General features: G+C 35.4%; 1 pseudogene; it reads left to right on the forward strand.

The window, feature by feature from the left end:
- Positions 1-19199, forward strand: part of LOC102969212 — a 75645-nt pseudogene extending 56446 nt beyond the window's left edge.
- The last annotated feature ends 2594 nt before the right edge of the window (positions 19200-21793 follow it).

The following is a 21793-nucleotide window of genomic DNA, read 5'->3' on the forward strand; positions in this document are numbered from 1 at the left end:
ACAAAATGTCACTATAAATTTATGATTATTTTATTGAACATAAGCAGAAAGGGCAATTCAAGAATAATATTTAATTCATTGTGAATGAGATAAGAAAAGTTAGCTTAAAACTAGGGCTTCCATAAAAATAGAAAATATATATATATATATTTATCTGTATATACTAATTCATATATTTTAATTAGAAACTCTGAGTTGGTTGAAGTGCTCATTACATGAAGTTGAACTGAAAAAGTTAGAGAGGGAGGGAGCCAAAGCATAAGAGACTCTTAAAAACTGAGAATAAACTGAGGGTTGATGGGGGTGGGAGGGAGGGGAAAGTGGGTGATGGGCATTGAGGGAGGGGCAAGTGGGTGGTGGGCACCTGTTGGGATGAGCACTGGGTGTTGTATGGAAATCAATTTGGCAATAAATTTCATATTAAAAAAAAAAAAAGAAAAACTACTGGCCTGTAAGACCAAGCTAAAATTACACAAAATGCTGCATAGCTATCCGAAGACTTGGGAAATTAAAATAGAAATTAAATATGTAATATTAAATGACAATGTCTAAAATACATAAACTTGCAGTTCCAGATATATAATATATTCAACTGGTTGGATACATGGCTATATATGCTTCTTTCCACCTCATTAAGTATGGGTTTTACCTATGACATAATAATACCAGCCAGAAATCCATTGCTACTTTTTTCTCCCATATCTCTTCAGGATAGGAAACCAATTTCAGACCTTGATTTCAAGGAGTCAGTAAGGTTTGCATTGTAGGTACCCCTTTTCATGAGTTGCTTTGTCTTTATATTACATGTGCTTTCAGAATATGTTCTAGGAGAAATTGAGTGATGAGTTCACAAAAGACATAATTTCATAAATACGTAACTGAGTAAAAATGTATATGTTAAAAATAAAGAATAAATAAAATTATTTTCTAGCACACAAAAGCCAAAATAAGTTATTATTAGAACACAGACTACAAGATATATTAAAGGAAATGTGTCAGGCGGAAGGAAGAAGACACCAGATGGAAATATGGATTTACATACAAGGAATGTAAAACACCAGAAATTGGGACTACATGGATAAAAAATGAGATCTATTTCTTATTATTTAAATCTCTTGAAAGATAAGTTACTGCTTAAAATAATAATGCATTGTGGACTTTATAACATTCACTTGTATATCCACACATATATACAAATACATACCCACATGTAATATTAAAATACATACACATATGTAGAAATGCATGGAAACATTTTTATAAGGGCTAGAAAGGAAAACAATGAACATATACTATTTTATGGTTCTTATAAACTCTGTAGAGTGGTATAATAACTCTCGAAACCAGACTGCGTTTAGATGGAGTAATGGCTACACTAACAAAAACAAAGAGATAAAACTGAATAGGCTATCATGGTGATAAAATGCATACATAACAATACTCAGTTAACCCAAAGAAGGTAGAAAAAGAAGAAAAAAGTGAATAAAGGGGCAAGACAAATAGAACATAAAGAGTGTGATATAAGGCATAAACCTTACTCTATCAATAACATATTAAATTTAATGATCTAAATACTTAAATTAAAAGATAGTTTTCAGATTGTATTAAAAAGCAAGCTCCAACTATATGCTGCCTATAAGGGAAAAATATCTACAAATATAAGACCACAAGTATATATAAAAAAGTAGAAGGATTGAAAAAAAAGACATTAACAAGAAGCCAAAAGAAAAGGGAATTACTATATTAATATCAAACACTATTGAATTCCAATCAAAAAGTATTACTGGGTATGTAGAAGATCATCCTATAATAATAAAACGGTCAATTCATCAAGACGATATAATAATCCTAAATGTCCATGCATGTAGTAACAGACCTTCAGAGTACAAGAAAATAAAGCCAGTACACTTCAAGAAGAAACAGAGGAATCCATAATTATAGTTAGAACTTTCAATTTCTCTTTTCCAACAACTGAGAGAACAAATAGATTAAATCAGTGGATAAAGAAGTCATGGTATATATTTAGAGCTCAGTCATAAAAAAGGATGAGATCTTGCAATTTGCAACAACATGGATGGACCAGGAGGATATTATGCTAAGTGAAATAAATCAGACTAAGAGAGACAAACATCATGATTTCACTCACATGTGGAACTTCAAAAGCAATACAAATGAATACACAGATAAAAAACAGAAACAACCCATAAATACAGAAAACAAACTGATGGTTGCCAGATGGGAGACGATTGAGAGGTTGGACTAAATGGGTGAAGAGGAGCAGGAGGTATAGGCTTCCAGTTACAGAATGAATAAGTCACAGGAATAGAAGGCGCAACATAGGGAAATACAGTCAATAATATTATAATAGCATTGTATGTTGACAATTAGTAGCTACACTAATGGTGAAGCAAAGCATAACCTATAGAGTTGTTGAATCACTACGCTGAAAAATGTCACATCACGTGTCAACTATACTCAAATAAAAAGTGATTTTTTTAATTTTTACTTTTTGAGTTTATATATTTATTGAGAGAGAGAGTATTGCACATGTATGCACACGTGAGTGAGGGGCAGACAGAGAGGGAGAGAGGATACCAAGCAGGATCTGCGCTGGTAGCACGGAGCCCCAAGCAGGGCTTGATCTCGCGAGCTATGAGATCATGACCTGAACTGAAACTTAGAGTTAGGCTCTTAACCAACTGAGGCACCTAGATGCCCCCAAAGTGTTTTTTTAAATCATTGAGAATATGAAAGACTTGAGCAGCCCTACCAACCAATCTGACCTTACTGACAATGACAGACTTTCCAACCTATAACAGCAGACACATACTGTTTTGAAGTACCTGTGAAATATTTAGCAAGTTGCACTGTATATCAAATCTCAATAAATTAAAGAGGATTGTAATCACATGAAGTATTCCTTCTGACTATAGAAAAATAAACAGCACATGTATCTGAATTAGTGGGATGCTGCTGAAGCAATACTAAAGAGAAAATTCAGGGCAATAAATAAAAATAGTCTAAAAACAGTACTCTCAGCTTTGACTTTAAGATACAAGAATAGGAAAATAAATTAAACCACCAAATAAAGCAATGAGTGGAAGCCTGTATCTCCCTCTCCTCTTTACCCATTTTGCCCAACCCCCTATTCACCTCCTCCACTCACCCAACTACTATCAGTTTGTTCTTTATATTTATAGGTCTGACTTTTTTAAATGATTATTTATTTATTTTTGAGAAACAGAGAGATAGAATATGAGCAGGGGAAGGGCAGAGGGAGAGGGAGACAGAGAATCCAAAGCAGGCTTAACACTCTCATCAGAGAGCCGAACTGGGGCTCGAACTCACCAACTGTGAGATCATGACTTGAGCTGAAGTTGGATGTCCAACCAACTGAGCCACCCAGGTGTGCTTATAGGTCTGATTCTGCTTTTTATTTGTTTATTCATCATTTTTTAAAATTTCACTTATGAATGGAATTATATGGCATTGGTCTTCTTCAGTCTGACTTATTTCATTTAGCAAGATACTCTCTAGGTTCATCCATGGTGCTGCAAACGGCACAATCTTATCCTTTTCTGTGGCTGTGTAATATTCCATTCACATTTTCCTTATGCATTCATCTACTGATGAAGAGGTTACATCCATATCTTCGCTATTGTAAATAATTCTGTAATGAACATAGGGTGTTTATCATAGGGTGAAAATATCTTTTAAAATTAGTTATTTTGTTTTCTTTGGGTAAATACCCAGTAGTGAAATTATCAGATCATATGGTATCTCTATTTTTAATTTTTGAAGAACCTTCATATTGTTTTCCACAGTGACTTACCAATTTACATTCCCACCAACAGTTCATGAGGGTTCCCTTTTCTCTACATCCTTGCGAAAACTTGGTTTTCTTGGCATTTTGATTTAGAAAGGGGAGCCTGGATAGCTCAGTCAATTAAGCTTTGGACTCTTGATTTGGCTCAGGTCATGATCTCAGGATTTCTGGGATCAGCTGTCAGTGCAGACCCTGCTTGGGATTCTTTCTCTCCCTCTCTCTTTCTTTCTCAAAATAAAAATATAAATAAACATTTAAAACTAATTTGCATTAAAAAGAAAGAAGGAAAGAATAGATAAAAATGTTGTAATAGGTTTCTAAAACTCTAAGGTTTTTATTATATTCCGAGGTTAGTTGCTTTTATTGAATTATTTTTTTAAATAAAGTGATATTTTTAAGTTGTAAATTAATATGAAAGAGATGGATTATTTAATTAATAGTATCAGGGCAATTAGTCATTTGGACAAATAACTTAGGTCCTTGCCTCAGGTCATATAACAAATTAATGCCATGTGAGTTTAAAAAATTAAATGTTAACTCTAAACTATAAAGAGGATTTGTTATTGTTTAAAAAATAAAACAATGAAAAGGAAATAATGATAAACAGAATAGAAATCAATGAAATAGACAACAGATAAAAAATAAAGAAATAGTTATAAAACAAAACTAATTCTATGAGAAAATGAATAAAACTGACAATTCTCTAGCCAGATTGCTTAGGAAAAACAAAGTCACAATCCATTATTATAAGGATTCAGAAAGTTATCAAAACTCTAGATGCTTACAGATAATTAGGGAATATTATGAACAACTTGATTCCAAAAATTCAAATTAAGTTCATATTTTAAATTCCTTGAATGTCAAACATGATCAACTTTACTAAAGAAGAAATACACTTAACAAATAAAAGAGACCTGGAAAAATGTGTGTTTCGTGTAACCTGAATATTCTACAGCAACTAAAGACATTGAAATTTCAGTGAAATTTTTTTCTATAAAGACAACTTTAGGCCTAAATTGTTCTTCTAGAGAATTATAACAAACTTTTAAGAAGAGAGAACAGCACTTTTACAAAAACTCATAATATTTGAAGAGGATGGAATGTTCATTCTATGAGACCAACATTACTTTAAAACAAAGACCAAACATATTGTAAGAAAACTACAGTTCAGTAACTCTCTTAAATATAGATGCCAAGAAAATGTTTATCAAAATTTTAGCAAATAGAACCCAATATGTTAAAAAACGATATTCGCCAGGATCATTATTTTAGAAATACAAATTTGGTTTCACTCTTAAAAGCACTTAATGTAATTAGCCATATTAAGAAACTAAAACAGGGGCGCCTGGGTGGCTTAGTCCGTTGAGTGTCCGACTTTGGCTCGGGTCATGATCTCACAGTCCATGAGTTTGAGCTCCGCGTCGGGCTCTGTGCTGATGGCTCAGAGCCTGGAGCCTGCTTCTGATTCTGTGTCTCCCTCTCTCTCTGCCCCTAACCCACTCACATTCTGTCTCTGTCTCTCTCAAAAATAAATAAACATTAAAAAAAAAAAAAGAAACTACAACAAAAGCTAAAACATAAGATCTTCTCAGAGATGCAGAAAAAAAGTTTGAAATTATCCAATATTTATTCATAATAAAGACTCATAAATCTAGAAACATAGAGGATAATCTGATATAAGGCATTATGGTAAAGAGACAAATGTCCCTTTCCTCTAAATTGCTCAGATCCTAAAGGTACTAAAACTAAAAAACTAGTAAGTGAGTTTAGAAAGTTTATAGGATACAAAACTAACCTACAAAATCAATTGTATTTTTATATACTGATCATAAAAATCAGAATTAATTAACAAAATACATTTAAAAAGGCTTTAAAACATAAAATGCTTAGGGATAAGTCTGAAAAACATACATGACTTGTTCACTAAAACCCATAAAGCTTGCTGACAGAAATTAGAGACCTAAAGAAATAGAAAAATACATGTTGTTCCTAGGTGAGTAGCCTCAAATAATGTTCATATTTAATCCCCCTCCTCTAATTGACTGGTTGGTAGATTTAATACAATCTCCAAATCTCATGAGACTTTTTTTTTTTGGTAGAAATTATCAAATTAATTATAAAATTCCATGAATTTGGAAGGGCCAAAATAACTTTGAATAAGACTCTGGGCTGAACAAAAACAAGCCTTGCAGAGTTAAAGGGATATTGTAGGTCTCCAGAGACCTACAAAATGTTATCTTCCTGGAGGTATATGTTTACATTTCAAAGGGGGAGTAAACATTCAGAATTTGTTTATAAATGAAAAGATTATAAACTAGGGATCTTCACCTTGTCTTCCTAGGGTAGACTTGACTCTATAGGAAAATAAACTGGTCTCTCTTCTCTTCTCCCCTCCCCTCCTCCTCCCCCCATCCCCCTCCCACTCTGTGTTTCTGTATGCTTCAATATAAACCTGAACTTCATTCATGTAAGGAAAGGAATTATATTCCACATCATCATATATTAGTTCTAATAATGCATAAAATATCATTAATAGCTGTGATAAAATTAGTTCAAGAGACAAATTTAATGTTAGAGATATGGCTAAAATATGATGAAAACTGTCTCTTTTTTCAGGTGTTTATTAAGACCCTATTAAGATCCTGAACTTTTCTTGGAACCAGAGCATATCAGTAAAAATCACATATTTTTTGCCATTCAACATATTTAGATTAAAATGGTGAATATAGACCAAAAGACAAACAAAACAAAACTTACAATGGATGCAATACTGGAGATTATACAGATGATATACCAGCGCAGAATAAAACCACTAGAAAACAGAAATACCAAGGTGTTTTATCTCTTAAATGTAGATTTAGTTCCCTCATCCCCATATCTCCCACACTCCCCATAAGAGAAAACAGGTATGTGCTCATGGCAAATGATGATTCAAGGAGAGGGATGTTAATTAACCCACCTACCTTCCCCTCCACCCAAAAAGGAAAGAGTCAGCAGTAGCATAACATAATGGGCAAACACTACAAACTGGTAACATAATACGAGGAATATCTCCTCAATGAAGATCACTAAATTAGAATAGGGATAAGACATAACAGTGGTAAAACATCAAAGTGCTAGAGTGCTCTATTTAAAGAACTTATAGTACACTACTTACCTTCCTTGTATAAAATTTTATTTCCCATAATATTGTAAAGGCAATAAGGGCTATTATTGTACTAGACTAACTTTGAATAAGAAAGATGAATTGTCTGGTAAAAATGTAAAATGAAAGCACTATAACTTGAAATTAGTGATTCTGAATGAATGATTTGGACATGTATCCTACACTTAAACCAGTGAAAATGCAGTTATTAAATCAAGGTTTAAATTTTTTTAAATTGTAAAAAGATTTAAAATATTTTGAAAATTATAATCTGAAAACATAATTTTAAATGAGCCAAGTGAGAATGAAAATGAAAATGATGTTATGATATTAACATATTTAAGATCAAATTCCAAAATTAACATACTTAAAGGTTAAGAAAAATGGAAAGACAGTTCATATGCAAGAAAATAAAAATGTCAGGAGACCATAATACAGTATTAGGAGACCTCAACTTTAGAATATAACTACTGCTTACAAAAAACAGAAGACAGAGACAGAAACTCTTGGTTGTATCTGGAGGGAAAAAACAGAGAAGCCATAATTCTGATGCTTAGAAGAAATGGTCAAAAACCAAACTGAAACATAAGATAAAGTCCTCAAATGTTATTTTGAGTCCATTTTCTCTGTAATTTGGGAATGAGATGAAAACCACCATCTCCAGGCACTGAATGAATTTGGTAAGTTCATTAAAGTGATGCCAAATGTGTCTGAGAATTATGGGAAGACAAAGTGTTGGTGAAGAGGTGAAATGTAGACTGAGTTTCACAGGAGAAGAAGATTCAGCCTAGACTCTTCACTAGACAGAGCTTGATATTGATTATGTGCAAGATGGCAGAACAACATCAGCTGGTTACATTGGAGGCACTTAAAAAAAGAAATGATGAAAATCTAGAATGTTATAAAATAGGGATTATTTAGAAAGAATGTAGATTAAATTTAATAAATCATAATGTATAGAGCAAGAGAGATAATAGGAGCACTATTTTCTGTGCTGGTTGTATTCACTTGGAATATTGTGATAAGTTAGTTGTTCCTGAAATACATTAAGAAAAATGCTGACACACTAAAGCAGTTTATCTCTAGAAGTATAAGAATTATGTGCACAATTAAAGCCATGAAATGCAGTTGTGGGGGTCCAATGAAGATGTTCAATAAGAAGAGACACTTAGGAGAGACTATTATAAACATATATTTGAAGGGAGGACATTCGGACAAAGACTTGGAGGTGTTCTATTTAGTTTCATGGAAAAAAAAACCCACAGATGTCGTAGCAAAAAAATACTTTCTAATAATTTCCCTCCTCCCCCAATAGTCCATTGTGGTATAATTTGATTGAAAATGTAGATACTAAAGTTGTGTTACCACTTATTAGAGGTGTTTTACAAAGGATGCCAAAAATATGGAAACAATAGAACTGCTTACCTTAAGACTTTCTTCTAAATCTGAAGTTATGAATGAGTGATTGTGTGCTAATAGACACAACTATTGTGCCCACCAGTGTAATTTTGAGAGAAGAAAGTATAGTCTGATATTTCTCTACCGTTACTTGACTTACTATTATCAATATTAAAAAAAAAAACTATTTTGCTCTGGCTATAGAGCCACTTTTAAAGAATGATAGCTTATATTATTTAAAACTTGAAAAAATGTTAAAAAATATACTGTGGAGAATACCCTGCCTGTCAAGGTGATGATCCAGGTGACCCAATAAGTTTTATGTACCTATGAATTCTTTAGCACTGTAGAAAAATACCTGGCAGAAATAATATATGTAGTGCATCACCCTAAATATCTATTATAGTCATTACATTGCCAAATGCAATACATTTTCTCCCATTTAATCTGTAAATCTCCATAATTAACATCTTATTCATTACAGAAGCTATGTTTCATATATCATCCATTCACAGGATTAAGTAGCAGAGTTCCCAAGGGTAATTGCTTCATCTATCTATAAAAGAAAACAGAGCATTGCACTGTTTTACTTATAAAACATTTTCTCTCAATAAGTAGACTAACATATTTAATCTCATTGTATATATTTTTTCCCTTAGAAAGAAAATATTAGCCAATAAACAATGAATCAAGAGTTATAATTTGACTTCACTCTAAGCACTTCATGATATTAGGAAAACTACAAAAAAGACTATTTAAAGAAATAATCTAAGTTCAAAACAAACATCTTCTAGGAGCAAACAGAATACAAACATACAGCAACAGACAGGTTTAAATATACAAGCCTGTTAGTTTCAGGGCCAGAAACGAAGCAGAGAAAAAGGAAGCGAAGATTCTTTGGGGGTAATAGGAATTAAGAGTTCCCTGAAATGCAGGACCTGGTTAACTGTATAAAATAAAGATATCAAATTAGTTTCCTAGTCTCAAAGGAAATGAAAAAAAGTTGTGATGAATGTTCTGAATGGAGTTATGACTTATATAAAATGGTTACTTAATGAAGTGGAATGAATGAAGTAGGTACAACCATGCAGCCAACCATGTTGGCTAGGTTATGCATGGATATCACTATGGGACAGAACTTTGAACCAACCATATATAGAGAGTTCTGGTTCTGGTTAGGAGAAATGTTAAGTATGATATACAAATTTGCATTATAAGGAAGGGTGAGCATACACATACACACACATATATGCACACATACTTAAAAGAGAAAACTTTAGGAGCGCCTGGGTGGCTCAGTCCGTTAAGTATCTGACTCTTCATTTAGGCTTTGGTTGTGATCCCAGAGGTGTGGGATCAAGCCCCACCTAGGGTTCCCTTTTGACAGTGCAGAGCCTGGTTGAGATTCTCTCTCTCTCCCTCTTTCTCTGTCCCTCCTCATTCTCTCTCTCTCTCTCTCTCTCTCTCTCTCTCAAAATAAATAACTAAACCTAAAAAAAAAAAAAAACAAAAAACAAAAAACAAGAGTGAGAGAAAGAACCTTAAACAAAAATAAAAAGAACCCTTGCTTAACATGAACTTGCAACCCAAAATTTGGAAATTCAAATTGATATCAGGAAATATAACAAGGGCGCCTGGGTGGCTCATTTGTTGAGCATCAAACTCTTAATTTTGGCTCAGGTCATTATCCCAGGGTTATGGGATTGATCCCACATCAGGGTCTATGCTGGGCATGGAACCTGCTTAATATCCTCTCTCTCCTTCTCCCTCTGCCCATCTGCCCCACTCAAGCTCTCTCTCTCTAAAATAAAAAAAAAATTAAAAAGGAAATATAAAAAAACAAATCAAACAAGTCTATTAGAAGATGAATTTACACTAGATAAAATGAAAACAGAGAAAACTGAAAATGACTTTAATATAAATATTTTAGATACTTTCAAGGATAAAAAATTGAAGAACATTAGTAAAAAGAAAAATATGTAGAAATTACATACATATATGTAGTTACCAACTGAAATTAACAATCTTGAAAATGAGAAAATATGATGATTCAATTGAAAACAAAAAAAAGAATGAGTAGAAAAAGCTATAGGACACACATAATTTAAGAAAGAATTAGTATATCAAAAGGCAGTTCTGAGGAATTTGCCTAAAGAGCAACATGGTGAAAGAAAGAGGGAAAAAAATAAAGAATAATAAGCAAAATTTTAAAACAACACATGTCTAATAGGGTTTCTAGAGGCCAATAATAGAGGAAATGTCATAGACATAGTATGCGAAGGTAAAAATAACCTAGAATTTCCTCTGACTTTAAATGCTATGCAGGGGTCCTGGTGGTGCAGTCAGTTAAGCGTTCCACTCTTGATTTTGGCTCAGGTCATGGTCCCAGGGTCATAGGATTGACCCCTGTGTCAGGCTCCATGGAGCCTGCTTGGGATTCTCTCTCTCTCTCTCTCTCTCTCTCTCTCTCCCCCCTCCCTCCCTCCCTCTGCCTCTCTCTCCTACCCACATGTTCTCTTTCTCTCTCTTAAAAAAATAAATGCTGGGGCGCCTGGGTGGCGCAGTCGGTTAAGCGTCCGACTTCAGCCAGGTCACGATCTCGCCGTCCGTGAGTTCGAGCCCCGCGTCAGGCTCTGGGCTGATGGCTCGGAGCCTGGAGCCTGTTTCCGATTCTGTGTCTCCCTCTCTCTCTGCCCCTCCCCCGTTCATGCTCTGTCTCTCTCTGTCCCAAAAATAAATAAAAAAAAAAAAGTTGAAAAAAAAGAAAAAAAAAATTAAAAAAAAAAAATAAATGCTATGAAACTTCAAATTGAGAATATACATTGAATGCTGGGAATGATAAACACAGGTAAAAACATACCAAGACACTTTTCAGTAAAATTGAAGACAGCTAAAAATGAAGAGTAAAGTCTTAAGAGCTGACAGGAAAAAAATGAAAAGAAAAACAAATCCTGGAAAAAAAAATGATAATTAGATTGACAGTAAGTTGGGTTTTTTTTTGTTTTTGTTTTTATCATCAATATATGCCAGAAGTCATTGGTGTAATAAAATCTTTAAATTTTGCAGAAAACAACTGTCAACAAAACATTCTCTGTCCTGGTATAGAAGTAGTCATAACTGTGGGTAAATAAAGGCATTTTTCAAATACATAACTATGCGGAATGCTCACCTACAACATACATTCACTTTAAAATCTACTAATAATAGGGGCGCCTTGGTGGCTCAGTCTGTTGAGCATCCAACTTCGGCTCAGGTCATGATCTCATGGCTCATGAGTTTGAGCCCCACGTCGGGTTCTGTGCTGACAGCTCAGAGCCAGAGCCTGCTTCAGATTCTGGGTCTCCCTCTCTCTCTGCCCCTCCCCTACTTGTGCTGTCTCTGTCTTTGTCTCTCTCTCTCAAAGATAAATAAATATTAAAACAAAAATTAAAAAATAAAAAAAAAATCTAACAATAGATTTTGGCAGAAGTGACCTTACGTAAAAGGAGTGAGGTGAGAAAAATGATCAGTACATGGTGTACCTCATTGGCTCAGTTGGTAAAGCAGATGACTCTTGATCTCAGGGTCTTCAGTTTGAGCCCCACGCTCAATGTAGAAATTACTTAACAATAAAATAATAAAATAAAAGGATTAACACAAAAAAGACTATACTATCGTAGTAATTTAACTATTATGTGCAAGAACAGTAATTGTTACCAACATCCACCATTAAAACAAATATTTCTAGATAGAAACACTAAAGACAATATGAAAAAAAGTGTGTTTCCTAGGTCTTAAATTTTGCTGACTTCTTTCTCTTTTATAGCCAAAGGCTGGAGACACTGAATATAAAAACATTTACTTAAATATGTACACTAAATGTAACTACTGGTAGATTACAAATGCAATGTTTAAATTCCAAACCATCAAAACGAAAAAAGGACTCTGAGTTGGGCATAATACAGTATGGTGGTGGATAGAGAGAAAATGTAAAACTGAGTAAAAAGAAGGTAATTAAGAATTAAAAGTTAGCAAGATTAATCCCAATGAAATTATACTAGGGTTTGGAGAAATTAAAGTCACTGGCAAGAGCATATGGGTTTGAATCAAGCCTCGCTATGCAATTGGTTCATATTTGAATTACTCATTCAAATACTTAGCACAGATCATTATGTGTATATTTTTGGAACACATCTAGAATTCTGTGCACTTAATCTAGGTTCACATGTCTTTTTGAAGAAGTCAACTTTTACCTTTGTAAAACAAAAATTGGGAGCTAGTTTATTTTCTCAGTATATCTATGTCAGAATACAAAACTCTATTGAAAGTGCTTCCTTCTAGAATAGCAGTCATGGGTACAGAACATAGACGTTTCTTCCTCTGAATTTCTCACCACGTATGTGTCTTTCTTGTTGTGCAATGTACCGTCCCTTTGCTACCTTCAATTCACTCTCCAGCCTTCTCTACCTTCACTTCCACATAAGGCTGACCCCTGTTATCTACCTCGGTGAGCTTCCTTGAACTCTGGTGCTCTCCCTGGGCTCTGTCAGTGAGGCGCTTTGACAGGAAATACAGAGAGGTCAGGGTACTCATGCCTCTGGTTCCCTCCCTCTGAGGTTGCTTTGAACTGACTGTATACCTTAATTGAATGTCACTGCTATTCTCAAAAGATCCTATATTGTACAATTTTCTTCTATTAAGTTATTGTTACTGCTCTCTTTCTTTTCTCCAGGGTTGTGGCTTGATGATTGTTCCATTGTTACCAAGCCCAGATCACTGCACAGTTATTTATGCTTCATCCACATCGGGTACAGAAATTCTCCTGATTTGACTGTGCCATCTGGTTCCTTTAGAAATTCCAATAGGATGGGGCGCCTGGGTGGCTCGGTCAGTTAAGCATCCGACTTCGGCTCAGGTCATGATCTCACAGTCCGTGAGTTCGAGCCCCGCGTCAGGCTCTGTGCTGACAGCTCAGAGCCTGGAGCCTGTTTCAGATTCTGTGTCTCCCTCTCTCTCTGACCCTCCCCTGTTCATGCTCTGTCTCTCTGTGTCTCAAAAATAAATAAATGTTAAAAAAAAAAAATTAAAAAAAAGAAATTCCAATAGGTACACTGTTCAATAAATACATAATTGTAAAAAGTGGTCACAATCTTCATGTACCCAATGGAAATATTTTATCTTTTACATATAAGGAGATAGAAGTTTCAGGGAGCTGTGGAAGATGAGGAGTCATCATCCTCATTAAAACCTCTCTCCTTCAACATCTTAAATATAAAGGGTTCTTACATAGTATTTTAACATATAAATGCCAGATACTTGTCTCCTGAGGAGCCATTTTCCTCCTCTTTCCTTCTTGAAAAAAACAACCTTCCATGACAAAGACTGAAGACCATTGAAGTGTGTCTTCCCAAACTTCTTGCAGATAATAGTGGCCAAGCCACTATTAATAGTGGCCAAGTGGTCCATTTTCATCAATGAGCTGTGTGATAAGACTGAGGTGAGAGGGATTTGGAAAAAGATTTTCACTCTAATAAATGTGGGTGTTGAAAGAAGAAAACATCTTTTTCCTGCTTGGAAAGCTGCTAACTTTGGATCATGATCCTTTCAGATGGAACATTTGAATTTCAACTATGAGGGAAGATACCACTACCAGGAGCAGAAGAGTGGAGAGCAAGAACCTGGGTGATTTAGGGATTACTGAGGCTTTGAATCAATTCTGGAAGAGCCAATGTTTTGGCTTCTCATTATGTGTAATTTAATGTTGTTATTTTTAATGCATTATGATTTATTTTGTTATAGCCCAAACCATGTTTTATTGATAAAGAAGATGAGTTGCAAATGTCACAAAACCCAACTTAAAATATATGAATCAAAATAGTGATTTGAGTGAAGATATTGGGGACTTCCAAGGAACTCAATTATATAAAAACATCCTAGTTCCAGGAATAGTTGGAAGAAGTTTTACATTCCTCTCTACTTCTCTGTTCACTGTTGCTTCATTGCTTATGGAACCTTGTCACAAGAATGAAAGCTTAGTTTCTAACATCAGCCCCCAGGTACCGCTACCAAAGCTTTTACCTTATAGTGCGAGACACTTAAGAAGGTATGCTCAGTTCTAATTTTGAAATTCCACATAAAAAGCATATTCTATAAACATGCATCAATTTTCCAACCTACAACATCCAGCATGACTGATGGAAGGATGGTCGAGTAGAATGGGAAAGGCCTGGCAAGCCTTTGCCCTGAGTGCAATCAGTGGGGCTTTGCATTGCAGACAATTTATAAATAATAATAAAATACGCCAAAAGTTGTTCTGCTTTACATGTCATCATGTGTCAACCATTCCAAACAATGTTAGTGATGAAACAGTCCTCTTTGCTGAGGCAACTGCAGTCACCCACTTTTGCTATGTCACTGGGCGGTTCCAAAAGAGCAGTGAAGAGAGTGCAATCCCAGAAAGTAACTATAGTGTTTAGCTACACCATGAGAATTGAGTGTCTCTACTATATAGGCATTATGCTAGCCAATAGGAAGAGAGTAACATTTAAAACAATATTACCTGCTCTTATGGAGTTTATAATCTGGTGTCAGACAGACGTTAATCACATGTAATACATGCTTTATTTACATTATCTTATGATTATATAGTACATTATTATACATTTTATATAAATACAATTATATATTCTAATGCATACATATCATACTTTATATTATACTTGTATTTAATACACACAAAATAATGATAAACACAAATTACTATATTCATATTCTATTTGGGCATAATACATTATCACCATCATACATTCTATAAGAAGAAAGTACAAAAACCAAAACACCTTGAGGTACATTGGGATTCCAAGAAAGAAAGTTTAAGTAAGAAATTTTTAAGATGAAAACTAAATTGTATGCCAGGTGAAGCATAGGGTAAGAATGTTATAGATAGTAAAGGAAGGATTTGAAACAAAGGAAAACTTGTTTCTATGTATGTAACACATAGTAGCCTTTAGAAAAGTGAGAACAAATTAAAAAAAAAAGTGTATTTCCTTCAGAAGCTGCCATCAATTATTTGCTTTATTTTCTTCATTTCAAAACCAGGGATGATAACTGTACCTAACTCATTAAACTGTGATGATCGAATGCAGTATTGTACTATACTCTGTACTTCTAACAATGCTTGCAGACCAGTATTCTGTAAGTGTGTGTTAATTAAATAAAAATGATGTATGAGTAGATAGGAGAGAAGAAGAGTAGGGAAGGAGGGGCAAGGAGGAGAGGGAAAGACATAAGGAAAGGAGAGAAAGAGGGAGAAATAGTTAGAAAGAAGGAAGAAAGAGAGGAAGATAGACTTTAGCAATTGTTCAGAAGTTTCTAGTTTAGGCTGTAGGTGGATAGATAGATGATAGATACGATAAATCTCTCTGAACATGCTGATTATCTATATTTATACCTGTATCTATATATCCAACAAGAGCAGAATTTGTGGGTCTTGAAATATGTACACATTTAACTCTCTAGGTTGTTGCCAATCTGCTTTCTAAAGATTTTCTTTCTTTCTCTTCTCATTTTTGTTTCCAAACTTACACTTACACAGGTAGTTATGCGGGTTTGCATTTTACTATATCCCTACCAACATTTGTTATTATAGGCCATTTAATTTGTGTTAGATATAAAATGATTTTTTATTGTGATTTTATCTACTTTCCTTTGCTTACTATTGAGGTTAGGCATGTTTTTCTTCGGTGAAAAGTCTGTTGATGTCTCTCCAATGTCTTCAGCGGATTATCTTTGCCTGAGTTCTTTCATATATTTTATATTCTAAAGTTTTCTTTTTTTTTTGGTTTCGATTTTCAACAAATTTGTAAGTTTGTGAGCATATCTGCAATCTTTTCATGAAACACTTTAACAGAAATATTAATTTAATTATATATTCCAAATTATCAATTTTTAAAATGTTTATTTATTTTTGAGAGAGAGAGACAGCGAGCATGTGCAAAAGCAGGGAAGGGGCAGAAAGAAAGGGGTACAGAGGATCTGAAGCAGGCTCTGTGGGTCCAAACCCACTAACCATGAGATCATGACCTGAGCCAAAGTCCAACACTTAACCGACTGAGCCACACAGGCCCCCCAAATTATCAATCTTTCAAATTCTATTTCATTTTTTGTCTTGTTCAAAGATATTTTAAAGCTCAAAAGTGTGCCATTAATCACCTATATCTTTTTTAAAAGCTTTGAGTTACTGTATTTCATATTTAGGTTATTTTTCATCTGGAATTCATGTGCATATAAGCCCAATATAATACTTTCCACATTTATAATTAATTCCACTGCCAGTGACTAAAGAGTTTATCTTTTTCTCATTAATATGTTCTTTTAAATATTTAACATTTAAATATTATGTATATTATAAATATATATTCTAAATGTTATATATAATAATATTATATTATATATAATATTATGTTATAAATAATATATTATTTTAAATATTTAATATTTAATTTAATTATTTAAATATCTCATGTGTTATTTTAAATATTCATGGGTCTGTTTTTGAGCTCTATGTTAATTTGGTTATATTTCTTTTTTTTTTTAATTTTTTTTTTTCAACGTTTTTTATTTATTTTTGGGACAGAGAGAGACAGAGCATGAACGGGGGAGGGGCAGAGAGAGAGGGAGACACAGAATCGGAAACAGGCTCCAGGCTCCGAGCCATCAGCCCAGAGCCTGACGCGGGGCTCGAACTCACGGACGGCGAGATCGTGACCTGGCTGAAGTCGGACGCTTAACCGACTGCGCCACCCAGGCGCCCCAATTTGGTTATATTTCTGAAAAAAAACTTCCTTATTTACTTATATATTACTTATTAATGTCCAAATTCATTATGTACTTCTTTCCATTTTTTTTTTTTTTATTTTAAACAGCCATATACACTTTTTTTTTTTAAGTTTATTTATCTATTTGGAGACAAACAGAGATAGCACAAGCCAGGGAGGGGCAGAGAGAGAAGATGACAGACAGAGAATCCCAAGCCAACTCAGCACTGCCAGTGCAGAGCCTCATATGGGGCTCAAACCCACAAAATCATGAGATCATGACCTGAGCCAAAGCCAAGAGTCAACACTTAACTGAGTGAGCCACAGAGGCACCCTGTTACATGCACTTTTGAAGCGATTTTCAGTTGTATTAATTAATGTAAAATTTGGTTATATGAGACAGTGTTCCAAAAAAATCTATTGATTATAAAAGACAAATGTTTATTTTTCTCACTTAAAATCTCCATTCAGTGGAGATCCTATTCTATAGTATTGTCTAAATTCTATTCTAAACTAAATTCTATTAATTTTTTGTTGTTGTTGTTTCACCATTCCACACACGTTGGCCTCATCCACATAAATGAAAACAGTTCTGCAAAACATCCTTGTTCCATACAGAAAGAAGGCAGGGAAGTCAAGGGTGATGGGCAAGTCCCATTTAATTAATGGGAAAACCCTGAAATTGAATACATATAAAAAATGTTTTTGCCATCTTATCAGAGAGAATTTAGTCCTATGACCACATCTACATGCTGGGGAGTGAAGGAAATGTTATCCTTTTCTGTAGATAATGATATACTCAGTATAAAATTTAAAAATCAAGATTTGTTACCATGAAAGGACATAAAGGGACCTTTTTGTTGTTAATTTATTTCTGTGGCTATCCGAATATCCACGCACTCACTTCTCATTCATGGTACAGACTCCTTTTCTCCAGCAAGAAAATCTTAAATTAACATAGTAACTAAATAACCATGAAGAATGAATAATGTTCAGCAAGTTTCAATATGGACATTTAGTTTAGACAACTAAGAGACAAATAATATGTTTATACACACCATGTTGAAATATGGATTAAGAATAGGAACATTGCAATAAAAATTCATTTGGAAAAGGTAAGAAGCAGAAACACGGTCAGCCTTAGCCAAAGCATTTATCAAATGTCACTGGGTAGGACACAGCACTTTAGAAACGACTCTGTTATTCATGGTCTAATGTGCATTCTAGCTCCGCCTCTGGGGAATTTTCCCTTGTGTAGATATGCCCCAGGTCACATTTAAGAGGAAACTGGAGAATATTCTCTTGGGAGGTTAGTGCTGGCTTGGTCTATTGGAGATTGTTTATTAGTTATACGATGCCTCTGCATATCAAGCTCTCCATTTCTTTGCCAACACAATTACTTGGACAACTCGAAGTCCCCACCCCTTAAGTGTGTGATGTGCATAGCAACCTACTTCTAAAGGGTAGGAAAGCTGAGACTAAAAAAAGTAACTTGACACTGGAGAAAGCTGACGTTTAAACACTCCTTTAGTCAAGTGATAAAAGATCAACAGTGAAATATTACATTGACTGTATGTATTCTTGATATGACAGGACATGCTATCCACTCTGAAGCTGGGTGGGATCGTCACCACCATCCCCACCATAGGCTTCAGTGTGGAAACCATGGAGAAGAACGTCGGTTTCACCGTGTGGGGAAACGCGCGCCAGGACAAGATCCAGACTCTGTGGCGCCACGACTTCCAGAACACGCCAGGTCTCGTCTTTGGGGGCAGGCGGCATCAACAGAGGGCTCGTGAACCCTGCCTGTGAGTTGCTCATGGGGATGCTGGTGAAGGGCGAGCTCAGGGACGCAATCCCGCTGGCGTTCGCCAACAAGCAGGACGTCGCCAACACCGTGAAAGTGGCCGAGATCACAGAGAAGCTGGGTGTGCACCACAGGAACTGCTACGTGCGGGCCACCTGTGCCACCAGTGCCCACAGGCTCTATGAGAGACCGGACTGGCTGTCCAATTGGCTCAGGAACCGGAAGTGAGCCACGCTCCTCCTCTTCCCTTTCGCTGTTTTAATTCCTTCCACCCTGCTTTCTTCTGCAGTGGTGTGAGCACGGAAAGGGTGTCCCTGGTGGGTCAGTGCGCCGCACCCTGCTGCAGATGTGCAAAGCGCAGCCTGCAGCCGGGTTTTATTGACTAAATAATTATTGTTACCAACTAGGCAGTTTTCTGGTATTCTTATGCAATATTACTCAGCTTGCTTTTTTGGTGTTTTGTTTTGTTTTGTTTTTGTTTGCTTTTTTTATTGTAAAAAGAGAATCAACTCACCGTTGGGTACTGAGAAGGGATGTTAGGCACACGGCGATCTCCAGGAGTAGCTGTGTGGGATCAGCCTAGCGCTCCTCCTCTGGGATCCATTCTGTGTGCTCAGGATAGGATCCCTGAGATTCGCTGTGTCTCCGGTCATCCCGCATCCCCTAGCTTTTGTGCTTACACTTGTGCCCACCCAGCGGCCCAGGAGATGGGCTGGGGGCTGCGGCCACCACTCCTGAGCCCCCAGCCTTTCCCTTTCCCCGGCTTCCCTGGGCTGCCCGCACCCCCAGAGCCCCCATCTATATGTGCTTTTATTCTTTCAGCCTGCAAGGGTCAGATTTGCCATCGAAAGGGCGACCGCTACTTTTTTCTTCTGAACTTTTTGGTAAACACGAAGAAGCTGGAGCTGTTCAACTTTAGCTTGGGGAAATCATCAGAACTGGTTTATGTCATGTGGAACCTCGTACAGCTTTCAATGCATCATGAGTAATCAACTGTTTTGTGTACTTCAGTTTTCATTTCAACAAATAAGCACTGTAATTATAGCCACTATAATAAAAACTCTTAACTATTAAAAAAAACTACAAAATCTTAATAAAGTACTGCAGATAAAAATATACCAATAATATTTCATTAGCTGTGACAAATGTATCACATTAATATGAGATGTGGGCAACAAGGAAAAATGAGTACAGGGTAGAGGAGAACTCTTTCTACTCTGCTTGCAACTTTTCTATATATCCAAAATTAGGCTAAAATGAAATTTATTTAAAACAATTTAGTAGTATCTTGTCCATCTGTTTCCAATCAGCTCCATTTGTGAATGATGATGTCCAAATATTCCCTCTAACCATGATTTAAACCCGAAGTATTTGGTCTTCAATTTAATGTTCTCTGCTCTCTTATTCTTCATCCCTCCTGCTGTACAACAACATAATGAAAGATGTCTTGCTTTCCTAGACAGAGTTTGAATGTTCTTCTGCTAGGCAGCTAACAGAATTACCCACTACTGATAATTTAAATTAAATTACAGGCTTAGGGTTTTCAGCCACATAAGTACCGTGTATTGTAGACCCAGAAATCTGTGAAGACAGGCTTGTCTGTATTTGCCCCTTCACCCAAAACTATTTTCCAAATTTCAACTGACAACCACGATTGTTACTTGTGTTCCTCAATGTGGAGAATGCCAAAAGATTGAAGATCTTAAGATCTATATCTATATATTCCCGTAGTGTGAGGGCTCTAGTTCTATCAGTAAATTGAGTCATTTTGCCAGGATATGGGATTCTTACCAGAATGTAATTGCACAGTTACAATTTTAATTTAAGAAAAATGCTTTCTTAGGATTATTTCTTGGAAAACACCTACTACACATTTTTAAAAATATTAGAATTGGCTACCATTGCTCTCGTGGTCAGGTCACTTGCACATCTAGTAATCTTGCTAGAAAAATAGAGAATATATGCTCAAGTTCCAAAATCCCATATAGTAGTTTAATTCCTTTTTATGAAAGGCAGGAAAATGTGTCAAAATTGTAATGATTTGATTTGCTTTTCCATCTTGGACACCATTAGCAAGTGGTCTTTTATATTGAGTGGAGAAAGACCAGCAATTAGGTTGCTGAAGCCAAAGTAGAGGTTTAGACACAGGGTCAGTTGATTATTGAGTAGAGGGTGGAAAGGAAAATGAGTCATCCAGAATTTAATCTTGTGAATGCATGATTCTGACTACTACATACTTTTTGTTTATGTTGTGATCTATTTATTTGAGGCTGAAGCAACACCTATAAATAGGTTGCCTTTTATTAGAATTTTTTCCTACTATTCTTTATTTCTTTAATTTTTATTAAAATGTCATATGCTCTGCTCACATATATCAGTATATATCACTGCTGATAGCCTTCAGAGCAACCCTACTTTCTTCTTATGTTCACAGTTCTCATTTTGTCCAGTACTCAGACCTACCCTCTGGGACTTTGGTAAACCTTATTGGAAAGACAAACTATGTCACCATAGTTCCACAACGATCCCATAGTGGCGTCACCATGATTGGCACATGAATGAATTCCAGTGACTGACATGTGACTGAATGCTGAACAGTGAGAAATGGGGCAAGTCTGCAGTGGTCAGAAGTCTTTTTGGCATAGGTCTTTAGCTCCTAATTCAAGAAATGCAAGGAAGTGAGAGTTCTTTTAGTGACTTAGTTATTGGTGTGTGATGTGATGCCTGATGCTGCTGCAACCATCTTGTGACCATGAGAAAGACTAACCAATACTCCCAGAATGTTAGCATAAAAAGATGAAAATAAGCTATGAACTACTGAA

Source organism: Panthera tigris, chromosome C2 (assembly GCF_018350195.1).
Source record: "Panthera tigris isolate Pti1 chromosome C2, P.tigris_Pti1_mat1.1, whole genome shotgun sequence".
NCBI classification, from domain to species: domain Eukaryota; kingdom Metazoa; phylum Chordata; class Mammalia; order Carnivora; family Felidae; genus Panthera; species Panthera tigris.